This window comes from Pinus tabuliformis, chromosome 5_2 (genome assembly GCF_031772625.1).
Source record: "Pinus tabuliformis cultivar Carrire ecotype Pingquan chromosome 5_2, CPIR1, whole genome shotgun sequence".
Classification (NCBI taxonomy): Eukaryota; Viridiplantae; Streptophyta; class Pinopsida; order Pinales; family Pinaceae; genus Pinus; species Pinus tabuliformis.
Genome location: NC_142306.1, coordinates 1,042,169,203 through 1,042,194,169, shown reverse-complemented (window position 1 = coordinate 1,042,194,169; position 24,967 = coordinate 1,042,169,203). Strand labels below are relative to the sequence as shown.

Below are 24,967 nucleotides of genomic sequence, written 5' to 3'. Positions count from 1 at the left end.
TTATAGGACAACATTGCAACAATTCATGGACCAAAAACTCATGGACACTAAAACTAAACTGAGCATAGCCCCTTAAATCATTCAACTATGGAGTGCATGCATCATTTCATCTCTAAAACCTTAAATAAATTGTGGCTTAGACCAACACAAGAAACCTTCAACACCCTTTTCCATCAATGACAAGTTTGCCAACTCCCCCTTTAGCAATGATGGCAACATTGATTTGATCCTCCCCCTTTTGTCCTAAGAATCATTCATCTGTATTTCTGCTTACCTTCCTAAGAATCATTTATCCTTATTTCTCCTAACATCCCCCTTTGACCTCAATGGCAAGGGGTTTGATTTACAATGAGAATCAACAAGGAAAAATCCCTCTTAACATTGTTGATAATGAAAAAGACCACCACTTTCAGTATTTGTACAACCCATTAACATATATGAGAAACTCTAATAAGGCATTTGTTTTACCTTCCATAAACAAGATTTATAAGAAGTTACAAATATGATAAACTTGGTTCTTTGCACAAGAGTATTGTTGCTCTAAGGCAAATTTAATGTGACTATAGACATTCATGACAACAATCCACATTACTATCGAATAACATCATCAGCTCTACAACATTATCAAACCTACAACAGACCACATCAATGTCAAATAATATCATCAACTCTACAAGATCATATCCTTTTATATATGATTGAAAAGGTTTGTTCCCTAACTTGGTAATACAAATACATTAACTTTCATTCATAAACAATCTCGCTGAGTTCAGTAGCTAGTATCACATGCTTTGAAATATTTCCATGCATCTTCTTGTACTCGGGATAATTTTCGACAAATTTGGCCATGTCCTCTAGTATCTAGATGTTCTAGTTGCTCTTTGCCTTCTATTGGAATTCGTCCACCATATATTTTCTATTCATTCCAAGATCACAAAATTGTTAAACATGTTCGCCTTAAAGAACGTATCGTATTCCGATGAAAGAACTACCTCTTGTTGATCTTTGGGAACTTTAATGAAATTTATTAAATCACTTTATTATCTTTTATATCCAAAAAATCAATCACCATTTCCTAATATATCCATTGATTTTGTAAGGGGGTAATTGAATCATCCCATTTATCAAGTATGAAAAGCAGTGGAGAATTTTTTTATATTCGGAAGCCAAAAAATGGACTCCCCTCTTCATACATGAGTTTAGAAGTTTCTTGTGCAATCCCTCTTGTGATATCAGAGTTCCACTGATATCGAATGATGGGACGATGTTTGAGTGCCAAAAACACTACAGATATGCCATCACACTCTCTATCACAAAGAATTAGGTGCTTTGGGGACCTGAAATTGGAGGAAGCATATAAATATAATTTCAAGGCATATTTAGCATGAAATTATAAGGATAAACGGAAACAAAATCAGCGTAGAATTCCTAAATTTGTTGCACAACTTCAATTTCATCAAAATCTCCAAGAATCTAAAGGTAGTGAGTCTTCAAAATATTAGAAAAAGACAAGTGATATTCTCCAAACCATGGATTACTTGAGTTTTGTCTTAAGTGTTGAATGTTCTTTGTTGTAGGGTGTGTTAACCACCACCTGTGGGTAGTGTATATAGGAGAAAAAAAAATTCCTAGATGCTCATCAACCGGTAGCTAGCAGCCCCCAGATAGCTCGATGTGCCATTTTCTCCACCACCTGAGCTAACCATGTGCTCCCTCGCCCATATGTTATAAATGTATGTTTGAAGGTGGGTCTCCCGACCCAAAGGTATGACTTCTCATCGGTTTTGTTGAGTAATTTTGTTTACTTTTCATCGGAAATTTTGTGCATAAATTGGTGGGGGGATTTGGCAGAAAGAGTTAGTCAAGTCTATATTCTTGTCTCCACTGCTTAATTTTATGGTTACTGAACCAAACTTAAATAGGAACACAACAAATCATAGATATAACCATAAATACAGAGATGAAGCATAAATAACACTTCATTTCATTAATATCAAATATTGAAATATGCTTACAAACAGAAAGGAAATAAACTAGCTCGGGCGATGGTAGCTTATCTCTGAGAAGGGATGTGGCAGCTACATGCCTCTGAATTGTGTTACAATGAGGCTCAAAGGCCTATTTATTATTGAGAAATAATAAAAAATGCTAAACATCCAAAAACCTAACCCTACGAGATGAAGCGCCAAAACTATGGGCCCCGTTTGGGTAAATTGGTACATCAACTTCCCAGGGTCGTAACTTTGGCATACAATCTTTGTTTGACATGCACAATACCTAGTTAGAAATATCTATCTGAGGACTACAAATTTGAGTGACAAACATGGCTTACAACCCATATTTTCCTTGCTCTTTCCAAAAAACATCATTTAGGGCCTCAAAATGGCTCCAGAAGTTCAAGACCCGAAAACTGCTAAAAATAGTAAAGTGTGGTACAATTAAGGAAACTGAAAAAATGAAAGAGACAGTGGTGGGGGTCCAAGTGGAATAGGCAGGTCGCCACCAAAATCCACCTGGATCAGTTACCCTTGTATCCTAAGTCTCATGGGATCTCTTGTATTGGCCTTAGTTTTATGGATGACACTACATGGGAAATCCAAATTTTGGTTGCCTGGTCCCGCTTCCTGATACCACCTACATACTCCCCTTCCACTAATTTTAGCCCCATTCATCACTTTTCCCATTCATGTCCACATGTGTTTGTTGGGTCCATATAGGGTTAGCCTCCCCCTCCCCTTGTCCACACCTTGGGTTGGGACTGGAAGAATACCCCGAAGGTTGATGCAGATAAAAAGAAAATAAAAAACATAATTTGGCCACTCTCGACAGGAAAGGTACCACAAGATGCAAAATATGTTCAGGACATACAAATTTAGTGCATGGGCAAAAGCCAAACATGAGATCTACCCCTTATCCATGGTCATTACCCTAGTTTCTATGGGCCCTAGATGATCCCCCTCTATGATTAAGGAACCCATGATTGTCTCAACCCCTGGTGGGTGATGAACTTCCCCACCTTAAGGGGGTATCCATTGCTACATGTTACACATCATGCTCTCGTCCCCTAGAGCCCCGAGCAGGTATGAGGAAAAAACAATAAAAGGAAAAAGGCATAGTAAGAAGGGTGGAAAAACAAAGATTGGGATAACTCATGTACCACGATTTGCTCCCTCCTACACTCACATACCCAGGTGTGGGCTTCCATTATTATAGCTACCCATGGACCTTGACATGTGTTCTAGATGATTCCCCTGTTCCCCACATCATTCCATTATTATATCATTTTCCACCTACCACTTAAAGGATGTACCATGGACATGTCACCCCCTTTAGAGGTTGAAACCACCTAATAGGGTCCTTAGTTAACCCTCTATTGAGCTTGGAGACACTTGTACATTCCAAAGCCCACTATGGAAGGTCATGCCACCATGAAGTACCCCATTGATCCCGTGAATTGTAAGCTTTATTACTTGAGTACTATAATGACTTGTTGTATTGGAGGGAAAGTGGATGTATTGGACCTTATGCATGATTGCAGATGGGTCTTCATTTGGGGCTTGGTCTCCCTATATGGGGTCCCAGCCCTCTCGAGGGACACATTGGCACTTGAAGGGTGAGCATTGAGAGTCATGGACCTCCACCATAGCAGATATGACTTCATGGATCCCCAACATTGATCATTGATTACTCATGTTCCACTTTTTGGATGAGGATGATGCACCTGGTTCACCATGCCCAATCAGCTCCACGCTTGCGCCATACACTTGGAAAATTTTCCAGGGTCTAGAGGATGTCTCCCACTATAGAGAGAGGAATTGCATCACCATCCTAACCCTTACAGATGGTCTACAAGCATTTTCGATCCACTTGGAGACCCATAAGGATGTCCTTGTGCCCCAACACCCACTTGAGAGCACCATAGGATCTTACTTGGAAAACAAGGGGCCAACCCCTTATCCGTTATGTTGGGAGTCCATTTTTACATCATGGCATCCCTTGGACTTCATTAGGCATCCCCAAAGGCTCAACAACTCACTTCTTTTATCAGTTAGCCCTCTTGAGAGGCTTATTCATGTATTATTGAGCTATTTGGTGGACTTGTCACCAAAAGTATTGTTATTATGCACATTATTTGATTTTAGGGGCTCAGTTAGGAAAATTTAGCTAGATTGAATTCATTAGAGAGTGTATATATAGAAGTGATATTATTCATTTTGATCATCGTCACTTGGATAGGGTTATTTTCTCTTATGAGATTTTCGCTATCCTTCTTGGAGGACGTGTTTGGATGAATGGATGAATTTTGATGTGTGGATCTCTTTAATTTTGTCTTGGAGCTTCACTACTGGCATATGTTGATGATTGGATATACTCTTTCTTACATGTAAGTTCTATTTTAATGCTATTCTTGTTATTTACTTTAGTCACATGCATGTTTCTTGGATTTTTGTTATACTAGGTTGAAATTTATTGCTCTTCTTATGCAAAATTGTGGAAATTTCATCTTTTATAGTGTTGCATCATATCGTTAGCCATGTATGAATGGGTGAATGTTCCTAAAGATAATTTGTCTTAAATATATCTCGATAAGTCATCATTATTGTAAACTGAAGTATAAAGTCCTTGCAGCAGTTGTTCTCATGCTCTATATTCCATGTGAAGTTGTTGAAGGCCTCCTCGATTGGGTGAATTCTTCTCAAACCATAAATTATCCTTGACTCCATCTCTTCCAAAGGAAAAGGCACTAATCCTCCATTGGTGATCATTTTCAATGCTTATTCTAGGTCTAAGCCTCTTTTCTAGGCCTAACCTACATAGGTCACCTAGGGCATCAATTATCTCACAATATAGCCATCCAGTTGCTTCTATTTTTGGTCCACAACTGGGTTGAGGTTTTCTCTAGAGGCCCTCCAAATTTGAAACAAATATGATGGTGGGATCTTGAGATATAGCAAGCCCTAGATCAAGGACCACTTTTTTCCTTAGTTTTCCCTTGGCTAGAGTCCTCATTAGGATCATTGAATTCAAACCTCAAAGGAAATTTGTCTTTTGATCCTCCTCTCCTCCCTAGTTAGTTCAAGCCCCTCATTGGATTTTCAATTGTTGATTTTGGGTAGCATCGAATGTTCTCTAGCCATGAAAATTGGTGGAGAGGCTAAAGCACATGAGATCTCCAAGACCCATAAATGGTTTGGGCACATTCTACCCAGTTAAGGAGATATTATAATAATTAATATTTTTAATGGAGCTCCTAAGTCTAAACTTAGGAAAAATCAAATATTAATGGATATTAATATAAAACTGGGTTAGAAGGTTCTAAATGACATGGATCAAGAAAAATCTAATCTTAGTCGTTGATTAGAGATGTAATCTCAGTCGTTGAAGGACCAATGGGAAAAGTATAAGAAGAGGCTTGAGGGTCAATTGGAGAAGACAATAGAGTGATCAATCATTCGATTTTCTAGAGCGGGGTTTGCTAAGAAAAGTCTAATCAATGATCAATTTGAAACGAGGGGTAGTGATTATTAGACATAGAAGTAGAGAAAGTGTCGAGAGACTAGTGTAGAGGCAGAGAGGTAGACGTAGAAGCCAGAGCAGGCCACGCAGAGGCTAGCTGAGATAGGGCAGAGGCCAGAAGGGCCTGCATCATCCACGCAGAGGGAAGAAGGAGTGACACAGAGGGTCGTAGAGGCTTTGCAGTGCCTCAGAGGGTAGACACAGAGTGTTTTGAGGTTGATGTAGAGGCAAGGAGGGCTGATGCAGTACTTCTGTTGTGCTGGAGAGGGTTTCGTGGGGCAGATTTTCTGAATATCTACTTCCGAATAGAGAGGTATTAATGACGGTTATTTTACTCTGTCGGGTGAGCCAGTTTGGCACCTAGTTGTACTCAAGGATATATTTCATAATAAATAACCCTCAAAATTGTTGCATTGGTTTTCCCAAGTTGGGTTTTTCTGGGGACGATTTGTCCAAAAATAACGGTGTCACTTGTGTGTTTTCTATTTCTTTCAGTTGTTGATCTGTAGATGGTTGAGACTGTACTATGTTTATTTCGATGTTTATATGTTTAAATAACTTGTTTGTAATTAACAAGTAGGAGAAATAAACCAGAAGAATACAGATAAAATTTCTAATGGATAGACTTAGAAATTTCAACATGGTATCAGAGCGTGGTTGCAGATCATAGGAGAGCTGAAGCAGAGCATTTGTAGTAGAAACAGTTATCCTGAGTGACAAATGTTGTTCCTTGCAGAAAGTGACAGAAGAAGGATTGACATAGAGGGACAGCTTCATCAGTTAGGGCCAGAGAGAGGCTAGCGCAGAGGCTGAGGAGTGTAGAAAAGGGCTCACAAAGAGCCATGCAAAGACCAGGAGGGTTGACGCAGCTAGCTAGGGGAGCATTTCTACCACTGTCAGGGTTGCGCAGGGCCTAGAGGCTCAGTCCTTCAGTTGCTTGGGCATTGGAAGCTGTGGGCAGATTGCGAGGAGTGAAGCTTATGGAGTGTTGTTGTTGCCGAGACAGAATAGTACCTAACGGGGTAAAACCAAGGTAGAGGGAGTCGCTACCGAGGCGTATTTCTAGCCAAGGAATATGGATCACTCCTGCAGGTGCATAGGAGATAGGAGAGGTGCAACTCGACGATTGGAAAGCAGATTTCCAAGAGGGAAATTGAGACTTGGAGGTTGTCTAGTAGAGAACTTCCAAACAGGAAGTAGCGACCCAGAGGGAGTCAAAGAGAGAACTTCCAGAGGGAAGAAGAGACTTGGAGGAGTTGAAAGGAAGAGCAGAGAGATGGCCATGAATGGACAGAGGGATCAGGATAGGCTGGACGGGACATCCAACTTTGTGGTCTGGAAGGCTAAGATATTGTCCATTCTACATAGACATCACATCAAGGCCTTCGCCTTGAGAAATGTGGCTATCCCATTTGACCCGACTTACAATGGAAAGTACGAGGAGGCAATGGCCAAGGCGAAATGCATCATCCTTGATGGTGTTACGAAACCAGCTCAAGAAAAGATAGAAAAGATAGATCAACGCCTTAGAATTCAGCCTTAGATAGTCACAATATAATCCATCCAACCTAACAATAATAATATTAAGCCACAAAAATAACAATAGAGGGATTCTATGGGGCACAGTAATAACAATATGGGGGCAGTAGGGGCACAACAATATTAATAAGGGGTATAACTACAATAGTAATGGGGTAATCACTAGTATTATGGGGACCCAACATGCTCCACTCCTTCAAAAAAGTGTTGTCCTCAACGCTTGAGTAGTTCTGGATACTTCTGCATAAAATTCTCATCCTCCCATGTGGAATCTCCAGCGGATAAGTTCTTCCACTTGATAAGATACTCTGAAATTGATCGATTTCGTAGCTGTCGAGTTCTTATTTTTGTGACTGCTTCCGGTTCCAATATAATTTTTCCTTCCTCGTCAAGTTCTGGCAATATTGTTTGAACTGGGAGCTTGTCACCTATAACCTTCTTTAAACATGAAACATGGAAAACTGGGTGCAATCGAGAAGCTGCAGGAAGCTCCAATTTGTATGCCATAGTACCAATCTTTTGCAACACCTTGTACGGACCATAATACTTTGGTGATAATTTATTATCCTTCTTAGCTTGCTTGAGGGACATTTGCTTATATGGTTGTAGCCGTAGGAATACCCAATCACCTACATCAAAACTTCTTTCACTGCGATGTTGATCTACCTGTTGTTTCATTCTATTCTGTGCCAACATGAGGTTATCCTTTAAGAGTTGGAGGACTTGTTGTTGATGTTCAATGTGATGTTCCACTGCCTGAACCTTAGAATTTTCTCTTAAATATGATGTGATGGATGGTGGTTGATACCCATAAAGTGCCATAAATGGGGTCATTTTTGTTGCTGTATGGAAGGAAGTTTTATACCACCATTCAGCCAGAGGCAACCATTTGACCCATTGTGTCTGTTTATCAAATACAAAGCAACGAAGATATCCTTCCAAACATTTGTTTACTATCTCAGTTTTCCCATCAGATTGAGGATGATAAGATGAGCTATGAGCTAACTGAGTACCAAGACAAGAAAATAATTATGTCCAAAAATTTCCAGTGAAAATGGGATCTCTGTCACTTACAATAATCTTTGAGTTTCCATGTAGCTTTTGAATTGTTTCCATAAATGCAGTAGAAACTGTACTGGCTTTAAATGGATGTGATAATGCACAAAAGTGTGCATACTTGGTAAGTCTGCCAACTACCACCATGATGACACTCTTTCCCTCAGACTTGGGTAAACCTGTGATAAAATCCATTGAAACCTCCTCCCAACGTTGGCTTGGAATGGATAAAGGTTGTAATAGACCCGGTGTCTTAATTGTTTCAACTTTATTTTGTTGGCAAACCAAACATTCCGCCACAAACTTTTGAATATCTGATTTAAGGCCATCCCAAAAAAATTCCTTCTTAATCCTGTGGTAAGTTTTTAAAAATCCTGAGTGCCCTCCTAAGGGAGAAGTGTGCAATTCCATAAGAATCTTTTGTTTTAGCTGGGAATTCTTACAGAGGTATAAGCAATCTTTGTACCATAACGAATCATTTTGCTAGCTAATTGTATCAGATGTACTGAAATCTTGTTGTAACTTTCAAATAAGTGCCCACACTTCTTCGTCATTCTTCCATTCCTCCCTTGCTTCATTTATCCAATCTGGTTGGATAATAGAAATGGCGCACAACAATGCTTCCACATCCTCATCCTTTCTTGAGAGTGCATCTGCCACCACATTTTGCTTCCCTTTTTTGTAGATGATTTCAAAGTCATAACCCAACATCTTTGTGACCCACTTTTGTTGCTCTTCAAAGGATAATCTTTGTTCTAAAAAGTATTTAAGGCTATCATGATCTGTTTTTACCTTGAAGTGTCTTCCCATTAGGTAGGGTCGCCATTTCTTAAGTGCATGGAGTATTGCCAACATTTCCTTCTCATAAATAGCTTTGCTTAAAAACTTTCCCTTGATTGGATGACTTTCAAAAGCAATGGGTCTTTCATCTTGCATTAGAACAGCACCAATTCCATTTCCTGAAGCATCACATTCCACAATAAAGGTTTTTGTGAAGTCCGGTGTAGCTAAGACCGGTGCTTGGCACATTGCCTCTTTAAGATGTTCAAAGGCCTTTGTTGCTTCCGGAGTCCATGAAAATGCATCTTTCTTCAATAATGTTGTTAGAGGTGCTGCTATTCTCCCATAATTCTTAACAAACTTGCGATAATACCCTGTCAACCCGAGAAATCCTCGCAGATGCTTTATGGATGTGGGGATTTTCCATTCCTTAATGGCTTTAATTTTGCTAGGGTCTACCTTAACTCCTTCATGAGATACAATATGACCCAGATATTCCACCTCCTGGACTCCAAAGAAACATTTGGATCTTTTTGCATATAATTGTTTCTCCTCCAATAGTTGTAGCACCCTGTCAACATGTTCAACATGATCCTTCCAAGACTTGTTGTAGATTAGTATATCATCAAAAAATACTAACACAAATTTTCTAAGGAATGGTTTGAAAATTGAATTCATCAAACCTTGAAATGTTGAAGGTGCATTGGTAAGGCCAAAAGGCATGACCAAAAATTCATAATGACCCTCATGAGTTCTAAATGTTGTTTTTGGAATGTCTTCAATCTTCATTCTGATTTGATGATATTCTGAACGAAGATCCAACTTGGTGAAGTAAATTGATCCATGCAATTCATCCAGTAATTCATCAATGACAGGAATGGGGAACTTATCTTTAATAGTGAGCTTGTTGAGCTCCCTATAATCCGGACACATGTGCCATGATCCATCCTTCTTGTGCACCAATACTACTGGAGCAGAGAAAGAACTTTGACTCGATTGAATTATACCAGCCTCTAGCATTTCTGCAACCATACGTTCAATTTCACTCTTTTGGACATAGGGATATCTGTACGGCCTGATGTTTGGAGGAACACTTCCTGGAATCAGATGAATAGCATGATCATGATCACGCATAGGTGGGAGACCTTTGGGAGTCTCAAATACCTTGGAATGATTGTCCAGGACTTTTTGGAGATCTGGAGAAATAGATGATTCCTATGTGGAAACATCTAGCGAACATAATTGTGCAATTACACCTCTTTGCTCCTTTTTTAGAAGCTTTGTCATACCATTAGAGCTGATTATCTTTCCTGGTTTCCCTGCAATACCCCTTAATTCAACTTCCTTTCCTTCTGTAGAAAATTTGATGAAAAGTTCTTGAAAATTAAAAGCTATTGTACCCAAGGATTGTAGCCATTGGACTCCTAGTACAACATCAACACCTCCCATTGGAATGGAAAGCATTGGGCTAGTCAATACATATTCTCCCATGGATAGCTTGATATTATGGCACTTTCCAGAGAAATTTATTGTTCCTCCATTTGCAATCATCACTTGACACTCTGGTGCTGGATATAGGAAGCAATTCAATTCTTTTGCTACCTTACAATGAATAAAATTGTGGGTGCTTCCTGAATCAATCAACACTATTACCTTTTTCTTCTTGATTTGTCCTTCTATCTTGATGGTTTGAGGAGTGGTAATTCCCGCCAATGCATTACAAGATATGGTCGGATTTATTTGTTCTTCATCTAGGCTTTGTTCCTGGAGTATATCCTCTTCTTTTGACCTTTCTTGCTCCTTTTCTTCTTCCTCTTCACAATCTATGTAGAATAATTTCTTCTCAGCACACTTATGACCTTTAGTGTATTTGCTATCACAACTGTAACAAAGCCCTTTTGCTCTTTTTTCTTCCAATTGTTGTGGTGTCAACCTTATAGGTTGTGGAAGACTAGGGGAAACAACACTTCCATCTTTATAGTTGTGAGTGGTATGCTTCCTGGTTGCCATATTTGCTCTCCATTTTTCTTGCTAACCTGAATGCCTTCTCTAATGAATCAGGTTCCCAAAGGCGAACATCATGTTGGATATTATCCTTTAAAGACCCTATGAACACATCAATCCTATGCTCCTCTAGAATATCTTTTACCCTTATGTTCAATTTTTGGAACTCCTCAATGTGCTCCATTATTGAACCCTTTTGTTTGAGACTTATCAATTGGCTAAAAAAAGTGTTGCTTTTTGTATCCTCATAATGTGCTATCAATTCTTCCGTAAAAATTGCCCAAGTGATAAATTGTTTATGAGAGCAAAGCCATTGATACCATACAAACTGATTTGGTTCCAAATATAAAGTTTCCATACGCACCTTTTGTGTGTTTTGCACATTATTGAGATCGAAGAATTGCTCCATCTGTAATATCCATGTTGCGGGATCCTTGCCATCAAACTTCCTCATATCGATTTTTGGAATATGGTGGGTCTTCGATCCAACATTAGAGTTTATGGAATCATGATTAACATTTCTTTTGTTCTCATCATGAGTTTCCTTTACTACCCTTTCACCATTAGTGACCCTTTCTTGTAGCAACTTCTTCAATTCTTCCATATCTGTCTTCAAATCTATCTTCAAATTGTCCATCTTAGCTTCTACGCCTTTCTTCAAACCATCCATCTTAGCTTCTACATCTTTCTTTAAACCATCCATCTTAGATTCTGTTCCTTTTTGTGCAAGTGACACTTGTTGCACTTGGTCTCGTAATTTTGCTATATCATGTTGCATTTCTTCCTCTTGTTCATAAGTCATGTTAGAGCTTTCAGGTTGCTTACTAGGTGTTTGCATTTTCTTTCCTCGGGGCATCAATTACCGATAATAATGCTTTACTATGCCCTTTTAATTCCTTCAAACCAAGCTTACGCAAAAATTTAAAAAAAAACTACACACCTTTTTTCACTTTGTAGAAGCCTGATATTGAATCTGATGTATCTCTGTAATTTCGAATCATCCAGTTCTAAAATTGTGATCTGTAGTAGCCTTCTGTGTCCTCTTTCCAATGCCACTAGTCTGATCCAAATTTGATTCTCCAAGAAAGATTTATGCACAATCTCCCGCAGTGACCTGATTGTAGACTAGTTCAGTAGAGCGAACTTGTATGAAGTGCCAAGTGTCACTGTTTCGACCTTTGACTCTGAAAAATATATACAAGAAAACTGCAGTCTGTCCTCTTTCTGTACCTTCTTGCGAAATTTCAATCCGATGCTCAGAAAGAAAGTTATGAAGACTTTCCCCAGGTCACCTGTTCGGAATGTAATTCAGGAGTCTACAAAAAGACCAACTTCCTCAGATCATATCTCCGCAAATATAGCGCGAAAAACTCTGAAATTTGGATCCGAGGTTTAGCGCGATTTCTTCTCAAATGGGTTTTTTTTGCAACTTTTGAAACGTCACAGAAAAAAAGTTATAGCGAAAATTCCACGATGACCTGTTTGGAGCAGCGAAACCCTAGAATCCAAAGCTCTGATACCAAATGTTATGAAACTAGCTCAAGAAAAGATAGAAAAGATAGATCAACGCCTTAGAATTCAGCCTCTTCGAGGGGGAAACCTCCTTTACATTACATAAATGAACAATTCTTGGATGCTTCAAAGGACAAAACCTCCTTTCTATATATAGGAGTCTAAGGAGTCACAATATAATCCAGCCGACCTAACAATAATAATATAAAGCCACAAAAATAACAATAGAGGGATTCTATGGGGCACAGTAATAACAATATGGGGGCAGTAGGGGCACAACAATATTAATAAGGGGTATAACTACAATAGTAATGGGGTAATCACTAGTATTATGGGGACCCAACAAATGGGGTCAAGGATCATGTGGTCCAACATATTATCAATAAGGAGACGGAAAAGGAAATGTGGAACACCTTGAAGACGTTGTACCAGCATACTTCCGTGCAGAGGAAGATGTTACTTGAGAATCAATTGTGGTCATATTAGATGCAAAAGGGGGAGCATATAGATCACTTCCTTGGGAGATTGAAGGAGATCTCGGACAAACTGACTTCCATAGGGGCCACGCTGGATTAGGAGTTGATGGTGAGGACCGCCCTAAATGTAGTCTCTAAGGAGTGGGATACATCTGTCCAGAGCATTATAGGTAGGTCGAATCTTCCAGATTGGGAAGAATTGTGGGCAAATCTTCCCCAAGAAGAGATTGGATGGCTAACCAAGACAGGAAGTAGCTACAAATGAGTCTGGATCAAGAAGGAAGAGGAAGAGGATGCAGCCTTGGAATCTATGGGGAAGCAAGAGAAGAGGAAGAAAAAGGACCTCTCCAAGGTCAAGTGCTTCAACTATGGCGAACAAGGTCATTATGTGAACCAGTGTCCGAGGAAGAAGAACAAGGGAGAGGCGTCTGACTCCAAGGCAGTGCCAGGGTAGGTGGAAAAGTAGGTAGAGGAGGATGATGATTGTGCCATGAGTGGTCATGTACCTCTAGAGAAAAGGTGGGGAGACATCAAGTTGTAGTCAGGAAGAGTACAGGCGATGAGCGGCAAGATCCTTGAGGCACCCAAACTGTTGGATCATATCCTTACTACGGGAGCCTCGAAGTGAGAAGTAGTAGGACTGGCAGATGTTGGTAGAAACGAATGCGGATGAAGCAACAGAGAGTGCTACAGTATAGTAGTCTCGGATACGCAAGATCTAGCAGGCTACAACAATGCGAGAGGCACAAAGGAGGTTGCAATAGTGCAGGATGGCACAAAAAGGTTTGCAATGGTGCAAGAGGCAGGGAGTTGTTGCAGCATTGCAGAGGCAGTGGAGGGAGCACTTGTTAGCAGCAGAGAGATGTTCAACATCGGGAGTTTCTCTAGCCTAACAGGGATACTAGTAGTTGGCTGGATCAATTACTTACTTCTCAGTAACTAAGTTGCAGTGCAGTAGCAGTTAGCAGTAGCACGGGTATAGAGGGAGATGCTGTATGGATGCAGCAGTGGCAGTGACAGGGCCATGGCCAGAAGTACATGATGCAGCAGTGCAGAGGATGTTGGGCAGGGAGGCCTAGCATCAGCACACGTATCAGTGCCATATAATCAAAGTTATGCTCAATGTGAAGTATTACTAGAGCATAGTCCTTGCTAAGAGGGAGTGTTGATTTGGGGAATCATTGGATGTGATCTAGCCATGAAAATTGGTGGAGAGGCTAAAGAACATGAGATCTCCAAGACCCAGAAATGGTTTAGGCATATTCTACCGAGTTAAGGAGATATTAAAAAAATTAATATTTTTAATGGAGTTCCTAAGTTTAAACTTAGGAAAAATCAAATATTAATGGGTATTAATATAAAACTAGGTTAGAAGGTTCTAAATGACATGGATCAAGCCAAATCTAATCTTAGCCATTGATTAGAGATGTAATCTCAGTCGTCGAAGGACCAACAGGAAAAGTATAAGAAGAGGCTTGAGGGTCAGTTGGAGAAGACACGAGAGTGATCAGTCATTCGATTTTCTAGAGTGGGGTTTGCTAAGAAAAGTCGAATGAATGATCAGTTTGCAGTGAGCGTTAGTGAGTACTAGACATAGAGGTAGAGATAGTGTCGAGAGACTAGTGCAGAGGCAGAGAGGCAGACATAGAAGCTAGAGCAGGCCACGCAGAGGCTAGCTGAGATAGCACAACAACCAGAAGGGCTTGTGTCATCCACGCAGAGGGTAGCAGGAGTGACGTAGAGGGTCATAGAGGCTGCGCAATGCCTCAGAGGGTTGACGTGGAGGGTTTTGAGGCTGACGCAGAGGCACGGAGGGTTGATGCAATGCTTCAGTTGTGCTGGAAAGGGTTTCGTGGGGTAGATTTTCTGAATATCTGCTTCCGAATAGGGAGGTATTAGTGCCGGTTAGTTTTCTCTATTCGGTGAGCCAGTTTGGCACCTAGTTGTACTCAAGGATATATTTCATAATAAATAACCCTCAGAATCATTGCACTGGTTTTCCCAAGTTGGGTTTTTCAGGACGAGTTGTCCAAAAATAATGTTGTCACTTGTGTGTTTTCTATTTCTTTCAACTGTTGATCTATAGATGTTTGAGATTGTATTGTGTTTATTTCGATGTTTATATGTTTAAATAACTTGTTTGTAATTAACAAGTAGGATAAATAAAACAAAAGAATACAGATAAAATTTCTAATAGATAGACAGAAATTTCAATATGGTATCAGAGCGTGGTTGCAGATCACACAAGAGCTGAAGGCATCATCTGAAGTAGAGAATTTGCAGCAGAAACAGTTGTCCCGAGTGACAAAAGTTGTTCCTTGTAGAAAGTGACAGAAGAATAGTTGATGCAGAGGGACTACGTCATCAGTTAGGGCCAGAGAGAGGCTAGTGTAGAGGCTAAGGAGGGCAGAAAAGGGCTCAGAAAGAGACATGCAGAGACCAGGAGGGTTGACACAGTTGGCTAGGGGAAAATTTCGACCAGTGTCGGGATTGCGCTGAGCCTAGAGGCTTAGTCCTTCAGTTGATGAGGCATAGGAAGCTGTGGGCAGATTGCGAGGAGTGAAGATGGTGGGGTGTTGTTGCTGCTGAGACAAAATAGTACCTAATGAAGTAAAACCAAGTTAGAGGGAGCCTCCGGTTCAGTCTTGCAAGTGCATAGGAAATCAGAGAGGTGTGACTTAACGGTTGGCAAGTAGATTTCGAGAATGGAAATCAAGACTCAGAGGGAGTCTAGTAGAGAACTTCCAGACGAGAAGCAGCGACCCAGAGGGAGTTGAAGAGAGAACTTCTAGAGGGAAGTAGAGACTCGGAGGAGTCGAAAGGAAGAGCAGAGAGATGGCCATGAATGGACTAAGGGTTCAGGACAGGCTATATGGGGTGTCCAACTTTATGGTCTGGAAGGCTAGGATCTTGTCCATTCTAGATAGACATCGCATCAAGGCCTTCGTCTTGAGAAATGTGGCTATCCCAATTGACCTAGCTAACAATGAAAAGTATGAGGAGGCAATGGCCAAGGTGAAATGCATCATCCTTGATGGGGTCAAGGATCATGTGGTCTAACATATTACCAAGAAGGAGATGGAAAAGGAAAGTGAAAAGTAGCAGGACTAGCAGATGTCTATAGAAACAAATGTAGATGAAGCTGCAGAGAGTGCTACAATGCAATAGTCTCGGGAAATGCAGAGCTAGCAGGCTGCAACAATGCGAGAGGCACAAAGGATGTTGCAATAGTGCAGGATGGCACATAGAGGTTTGCAGTGGTGCGAGAGGTAGGGAGTTTTTGCAGCAGTGTAGAGGCAATAGAGGGAGCACTTGTTAGCGGCAGAGAGAGGTTCAACATCGGGAGTGTTTCTACCCTAATAGGGATGTCAGTAGTTGGGTGGATTAGTTACTTACTTCTCAGTAATTGAAATGTAGTGTAGTAGCAATTAGCAGTAGCATGATGTAGCATGATGAGAGGGGGTTGCAGTGTTGGGAGAAAGGACCAACAACAGCACGGATGCAGAGGGAGTTTCCGTAAGGATGCAGCAGTGACAGTGGCAGGGCCATGGGTAGCAGTACAGGATGAAGCAGTGCATGGGATGTTGGGCAGGGAGGCCTAGCATCAGCACAAGTACCGGTGTCGTATAATCAGAGTGATGTTCAGTTTGAAGTATAACTAGAGCACAATCCTTGCTAAGAGGGAGTATTGATTTGGGGTAGCATCGGATGTGATCTAGCCATGAAAATTGGTGGAGAGGATAAAGCACATGAGATCTCCAAGACCCAGAAATGGTTTGGGAAGATTATACACAGTTAAGAAGATATTAAAATAATTAATATTTTTAATGGAGCTCCTAATTCTAAACTTAGGAAAAATAAAATATTAATGGGTATTAATATAAAACTAGGTTAGAAGGTTCTAAATGACATGGATCAAGCCAAATATAATCTTAGTCGTTGATTAGCGATGTAATCTCGGTCGTTGAAGGACCAACAGGAAAAGTATAAGAGGAGGCTTGAGGGTCAGTTGGAGAAGACACCAGAGTGATTAGTCATTCAATTTTCTAGAGTGGGTTTTGCTAAGAAAAGTTGAATCAGTGATTAATTTGTAGCGAGGGGCAGTGAGTACTAGACAGAGAGGCAGAGATAGTGTGTAGAGACTAGTGCAGAGGCAGAGAGGTAGATGCAGAAGCCAGAGCAGGCCACGCAGAGGGCAGCAAGAGTGTCGTAGAGGCTGCGTAGTGCCTCAGAGGGCTACCGCAGAGGGTTTTGAGGCTAGCACAGAGGCCAGGAGGGTTGACGCAGTGCTTCAGTTGTGATGGAGAGGGTTTCGTGGGGAAATTTTTTTGAATATCTACTTCCAAATAGAGAGGTATTACTGCCGGTTATTTTTCTCTGTCGAGTGAGCCAGTTTGGCACCGAGTTGTACTCAAGGATATACTACATAATAAATAACCATCATAATTGTTGCACCAATTCTCCCAAGTTGGGTTTTTCCGGGGATGAGTTGTCCAAAAATAATGGTGTCACTTGTGTGTTTTCTATTTCTTTTAGTTGTTAATCTATAGATGGTTGAGACTATATTTTGTTTATTTCGATGTTTATATGTTTAAATAACTTGTTTGTAATTAACAAGTAGGACAAATAAACCAGAAGAATACAAATAAAATTTCTAATGGATAGACTTAGAAATTTCAACATCAACTCCATACCCTTGACCTAATTTTGGGTCTACTTGGTCTCATGTGGTCCACTTCTTATCAAAGCTAATATTTCAAAGACCATTTAGAAACCAAGTTTTCACAAGGATTTTAAGGTCTAGGAATCTCCTTTACAAGTCATACATTCAAACCCTAGCCCCTAAAATCCTCCTAACCCTTCCTAGAGAGATTTTCACCTTGCGTCACAAGCAAGCAAGCCACATATGTGAGCCTCTCTTGTGAATAGTCTTTTGGGATCACCTTTCATCCTATCATTGATATATTCATTATAGTGATCCTTACTATATCGGGTATCCTCCCATTGGTCAAAGTCCGTAAAGAGCAGGGAGCCTTAGCTAAGGTGACAGTGGGCTATCACTCCATTGTTGCCCCTTGACCTAGTATTTTCTCTATAGGATCCCATCCTATGAGCAGTAACATTTTTGGCACCATTGTTGGGGAAACGAGATGTGTGTATTGTTCCCCATATGACATATTGACATATCATTGAAGAATTAAGCCCTAGTTCTTCATTGAACTTCAAAGTTAATGTTTGTAGGGTGAAGTAAGCATCTATTAAGGCATTTGCATTCACCTTGATGTCTCTATTTTAATCCTAATGTGTAAAATCATGAAAAAATGGACTATCTCGAGTAACATGGTTTCCCTCCCTCTCCCTATAATAACCTTGATCCTGAAGAAGTTCTAGAGCATCCAGAAATCAAGGCATGGATGAGAAGTTGGATGCCTAGGTTCAAAGGAAGTCCTGATCAAGATCCCAATGTCCATATTGATAACTTCTTTTGGGCCTTAGCCCCAGTAAGGATTAACAATGATGACATGATTATGAGGTTATTGGCTTTATCACTTGAAGGTCAAGTTAAAGATTGGTATGATAACCTCCCTCATGAAATTTCCACTGAGTATGATAGTTTTGAAGATATATTTTTAGAAAGATGGGGTGGCATCCCTCATGAAGAGTGGGAATCCCTCAAGCTAACAAGTCAAAGAGACCCCTTTGTGCATGAGCCAGGCAATGGGACAAGTAATATTGAAATGGATCTTGGTGAAAATGTTGAGGAAGAATATGTCTTCAAATGTGAGGTCTCGAGTCCCCCTTTAATTCCTGAAAAGAACCCTCCTTTCATTACCTATGATAAATCCCTAAAGGAAGGTCTCTCTAAAGGGGTGGGAGATAACCTTGATGATCTAAGTGATAAGTAGGAAGATGAGTCATCATTATTTCCACACAATGAAAAAGATGATTTTGAAAACACATGTGTTGGAGAGGATGAGTCTATGGAAAGTCAAGTTGAGGCTAACCTTACCTTTCTCAAGGATATTATTCTTGATGACTCTTCTTTTGAGAACCTTGGGGAAGGTAATCCCATTAGCCCCTTGGAAGTTGATATTGGAGATTACTTTCATATTGAAAAGGAGAAATGGGAAATTTTTGGTCCTCAATTTGATTGTGCTCCCATTTATGATACTGACAGGGAGGATGAGGTTGGGATTGGTCTTCCCTTTATTTATGATGACATATCCATCAATACCCTTGGGAAGGAGGATCATTATTTTCCCTTGCATGAAAGAGGGTAGTTGGAAATAATTGACTCCCCTTTTTGGGAAAACCCCATCTTTTGTACTAATGATGAGGCCCTTGCTCCTACCTGCCTTCCTTGTGATTCTAGAAGTATATCCAAATCACTTGAGCCTTTAGAATATGATTTTCAAAGGATCCCCATTGAATACAATACCTCACCTTCCCCATCGCCTTTCCTTCTTGTTCATCATTTTGAGTCATCCATAAGTGATTCCCTCATCCCTTGTCATATGATCTCAAGTGACCATGATCCCTTCCCCCTTTGAGTATAGTGTCCAGGAAAATCCCCTCATTGAATATACTTTATCTCCTCGGAAACACCCTCGAGATTGTGATCACTCCATGACCTCCCCTCTCTAATGTGAGCATCACCTTGAGCAACCTATTTGTTGCACTCCTTCCTTCCCTCACCCTTCGTTCCCCTCCCATCATGACCTTGTGGCATCCACAAAGCATAATATTATGAGCAATGATTACGATAGGGAGTTCTTGAGAGTGATCATTCATTCCATTATTGTGCACTTAGAGGGAGAGCCTTCCACTTCTAAATTAACTTATTTTCCGTCTCCTAGGGCTTTCTTTTACCTCAAATGGAGATCATATTTTCCCACCTCCCACCCTCCTCGTCCTCCATGTGATTCTGTCCGTATTCGTTTTGGTATTTGTTACATGAGTAATCATACTGGTAGGAATATGTATATTGCTATGATGATATGTGGTTTGCATTGGATTTATGATTACACTTAGTTTTAGCCTTACTATGTGCATGTTAGGGTAGGATGCATTGCATGTTGATTTTCGTATTAGAACTAACATCATATGATATTATCATTAGTTGCATCTAGATTAAAATTACGTTTTAATCTATTGTTGATTTTTTTGGCCTAATACTAAGCATGGTTGTTCATAAGACACCACAAAAACATGTTTCCCCATGTGGTTAGACTTTGATACGTGCTTGTAATAGGTCCACGTACCAAGAGATTGTTGGTGTTCTCATGACCTCTCGTTCGAGCAGCTTCACACACTTCCTGAGATATCATGTCCCAGTTGGAGCCAGATGTTACCCACCACCTGTGTGTAGTATATATAGGAGAAAAAAATTCTCTTAGATGCTCCTCAGTCGACAGCCAGTAGCCCCATGCAGCCCTCAGATAGCTCAATGTGCCATTTTCTCTGCCACCTGAGCCAACCATGTGGTCCCTCGCTCATCTGCTATGAATGTATGTTTGAAGTTGGGCCTCTCGACCCCAAAGGTGTGACTTTTCATTAGTTTGATTGAGTAATTTTGTTTACTTTTCATGGGAACTTTTGGGCATGGATTGGTGGGAGGATTCGGCGGAAAGAGTGGGTTAGGTCTGCATTCTTGTCTCCATTGCCTAATTTTGTGGTTACCCTTGTATCCTAGGTCTTGTGGATCTCCCTTACTGGCCATTAGCTTTAGGGGTGGCACTACATGGGAAATCTAGATTTTGGTTGCATGGTCCCGCTTCCCGATACCACCTACATTACTCCCCTTCCACTCATTTTAGCCCCATTCATCTCTTTTCCCATCCAGGTCCACATAGGGTTAGCCTCCCCCTCCCCTTGTCCACACCCTTGTTCAGGCCTGGAATGATGCCCCAGAGTTGATGTAGCTAAAAAGGAAATAAAAATAATAATTTGGCCACTCTCAATAGGAAATGTAAAAAAAAATGCAAAAGCTCGTTGGGACATACAAATTTAGCGTGTGTGGGAAAAATAAAAAGATGAGATTTAGCCCTTATCCATGGCCATCACCCTGGTTCCTATCAGCCTTAGATGAGCCCCCTCTATCATTAAGGAACCCATGATTATCCCAACCCCTGGTGGGCGATGAACTACCCCACTTTAAGGGGGTATCCACTACTACATATTACACATCATGCTCTCATCCCCTGGAACCTTGAGCAGTTATGAATAAAAATCAATAAAATGAAAAAGGCCTATGAAGAAGGGTAGAAAAACAAAGGTCAGGGTAACTCATGTACCACGATTTTCTCCCTCCTACACTCACATACCCAAGTGTGGGATTCCCTTATTATAGCTACCCATGGACGTTGAGATGTGGTCCAGATGATTCCCCTAATCCCCAATTCATTCCATTATTATATAATTTTCCACCTACCACTTAAAGGATGTACCATGGACATGTCACCCCCTTTAGAGGTTGAAACCACCTAATAGGGTCCTTGGTTAACCCTCTATTGAGCTTGGAGACACTTATACATTCCAAATCCCACTATGGAAGGGCATGCCACCATGAAGTGTCCTATTGATCCCATGACTTGTAACTTGTATTACTTGAGTATTCTAATGATTTGTTGTATTGGAGGGCAAGGGGATGCATTGGACCTTATGCAGGATTGCAGGTGGGCTTTTATTTGGGGCGTGGTCTCCCTATATGGGGTCCCAGCCCTCCAGAGGGCCACATTTTCACTTGTAGGGTGAGCATTAAGAGCCATGGGCCTCCACCATAGCAAATATTACTTCATGGATCCCAAGCATCGATCATTGATTGTTTGTGTTCCACTTTTTGGATGAGGATCATGCACTTGGTTCACCATTCCCAACTGACTCCACACTTGAACCATACACTTAGCAGATGTTCCAGGGTCTAGAGGATGTATCCCACTGCAGAGGGAGGGCTTAAATCACCATCTTATCCCTTATATATGGTCTCTAGGCATTTTTGATCCACTTGGAGACCCATGAGGATGTCCTTGTGCCCCCACACCCACTTGGGAGCACCACAAGTTCTTACTTGGAATACAAAGGGTCAACCCCTTGTCCGCTATGTTGGGAGTACATTTCTATGTCACGGAACTCCTTGGAATTCATTAGGCCTCCTCAAAGGCCCAACGACTCACTTTATTGATCATTTGGCCCACTTGAGAGGCATATTCATGTATTGTTGAGCTATTTGGTGGGCTTGTCACCAAAAGTATTGTTATTATGCACATTATTTTATTTTAGGGTCAATTAGGCTAATTTGGCTAAATCAAATTCATTTGGGAGTGTATAAATAGAAGTGATATGATTCATTTTTATCATCATCACTTGGATTGGGTTATTTTCTCTTATGCGATTTTTGATATCCTTCTTGGAAGACAAGTTTGGATGAATGGATGAATTTTGATTTTGGATCTCTTTCATTTTGTCTTGGAGATTCACTATTGGAATATGTTGATGATTGGATATACTCTTTCTTACATTTAAGTGCGCTTTTAATGTTATTCTTGTTATTTACTTTTGTCACGTGCTTCTTGTTGGGATTTTCGCTATATTAGGCTGAAATTTAATGCTCTTCTTATGTGAAATTGTGGAAATTTGATATTTTATAGTGTTGCATCATATCATGGGCCATCTATGAATGGGTGAATGTTCCTAGAGATCTTTTATATTAAATACATCTTGATAAGTCATCATTTATTGAAAACCAAAGTATAAAGTCCTTGCGGCAGTTGGTCTCATGCTGTAAATTCCATGAAAAGTTGTTGAAGGCCTCCTCGATTGGGTGAATTCTTCCCAAACCATATATTCTCCTTGACTCCATCTCTCCCAAAGTACAAGGCACTAATCCCCCATTGGTAATCATTTTCAATGCTTATTCTTTTCACCTCCCTCTTTTCTAGGCATAGCCTACATAGGTCACCTAGGGCATCAATTATCTCACAATCTAGCCATCCAGTCACTTTGATTTTTGGTACACAACTATGTTGAGGTTTTATCTAGAGGCCCTCCAAATTTGAAGCAAATTTGACTATGAGATCTCGAGATATAGCAAGCCCTAGATCAAGGACCACTTTTTTCCCTAGTTTTCCCTTGGCTAGTGTCATCATTAGGATCATTGAATTCAAACCTCAAAGAAAATTTATCCTTTGATCTTGTTCTCCTCCATAATTAGGTCAATCCCCTCATTTGGTGATCAACTCCATACCCTTGACCTAATTTTGGGTCCACTTGGTCTCATGTGGTCCCACTTCTTATCAAAGTTAATCCTTTAAAAGCCATTTAGAAACCAAGTTTCCACAAGGATTTTAAGGTCTATGAATCTCCTTTACAAGTCATACCTTCAAACCCTAGCCCTTAAAATCCTCCTAGCCCTTCCTAGAGATCCTTTCACCTTGCTTCCCAAGTAAGAAAGCCACATATCTTAGCCTCTCTTGTGAATATACTTTTGGGATCACCTTTCATCCTATCATTGATATATTCATTATAGTGATCCTTACTAGACCGGGTCTCCTCCCATCAGTGAAATTATGTAAAGAGTAGGGAGAATTAGCTAAGGTGACGGTGGGATATCGCTCCACTGTTACCCCTTGAACTAGTAGTTTCTCTATAGGATCCCCTCCTAGGACCCCTGCTAGTTTAAGCGGTAATAGGGTATAGAAAGAAAACTTCTTGTAGGCATGTAATTACTTCTTTTAAAAGATAATACATTGTTTCTACAAGAAATACTTCCTTTTCAAGTAATTCTGGCTGTGAGAAAACCTCATTTATAATGTTGATTGTATTTGCGTATAGAATGAGGAATTTCATGCCTGAAATGTCGCAAAACATTATGTTGACATAGTTCCTCATTGTAGTGATGACCACCATATTTTCTTTGTATTAGACAATCAAATTCTTCAAACTATTTATCAATGTGATCCAATTCTACTTCCTTCTGACTAGCGCAAACCATAAATCCAAGAACATAAGCTTGACATACCTTTGGCATTGTTTGGCATCATTTAGTATTCATTGACATCCTCTAGATTCCTCTAACAACCTCTTACATGGCATCTATAATGCATACTAGGAAATAGCTATTATGAGTAAACAGTCTATAAATCAATTCTAACATTCACATACTATGTAAAGTTCCAACTTTTAACGCATATCACCATACCTCCTCAGGTTCGCTTCACGTCAAACTCATATTAAACTACCTTATAACAATCCTGACCATTGTAACAATTTTCAGACTTAGAATCCATTTTTATGACTTGGCAAATATCTTCTCATAGTAACATTCGTCGCTACTAGACTATGTAACATTCCATTCCTCATGGTTGGGTACTAAATATCATACTCTAAGCGGTAACAGTTTTGCGCTCTTAGTTCAGGTATTTGTGTAATATATCCTCTGACCAGTCTATGTAACATATATAGGTAATGTTCCACTATAACATGCCACATTTTGGCTAGAATATCATAACGCCCTTTACTAATGGATATCTCTATGCTAACACATACTATGTAATTCATCATATCTACACATTCTACTGGTTCTCATACGCTTTTACCATCAACTATTGTTATGTTTGAGTTCTAGGAAATTTAGGTCCATTTAGGATATCATTTCTTAGTCGAATATTTCACTATTGTTGATCCCCCTACATGGAGACACTTCTACATCTTTGATTTACACTCTCCTCTTCTATATTTGGTCTTATAATTTTATTTTATTTTTGGAATCTTAGCATACTTTCCTTCTTTTCCATGTTGGCTCCACTCTTCACTGGAACCTTAAGAACAAGACTCTAAAGCTAATTCCTTTCATCTGTGTTTATTATATCTAGTCTCACCAGGGACATGTCTAAAATTTTGAACAACTTCAATGGTACTAATGTTGGAATGATCCTTGTTAATAATGTTAAAAAAAATATAGTATTATGTCCTCTAAGCTATGAAAGGAGATAACCAACAACCTTCCTTTTAGTGAAAAACTTGTGAAAGAATTTGAAAGGGTACTTTCCAACATTTTCAAGTCATCATTCACTGTGATTCTCAAA

The 24,967-nt window shown here is 40.1% G+C and overlaps 1 pseudogene; it reads right to left on the bottom strand.

Moving 5' to 3' along the window:
• Positions 1–560: 560 nt before the first annotated feature.
• On the bottom strand, positions 561–23,789 carry LOC149162799 (vacuolar protein sorting-associated protein 45 homolog pseudogene; annotated as a pseudogene).
• Between the last annotated feature and the right edge of the window lie 1,178 nt (positions 23,790–24,967).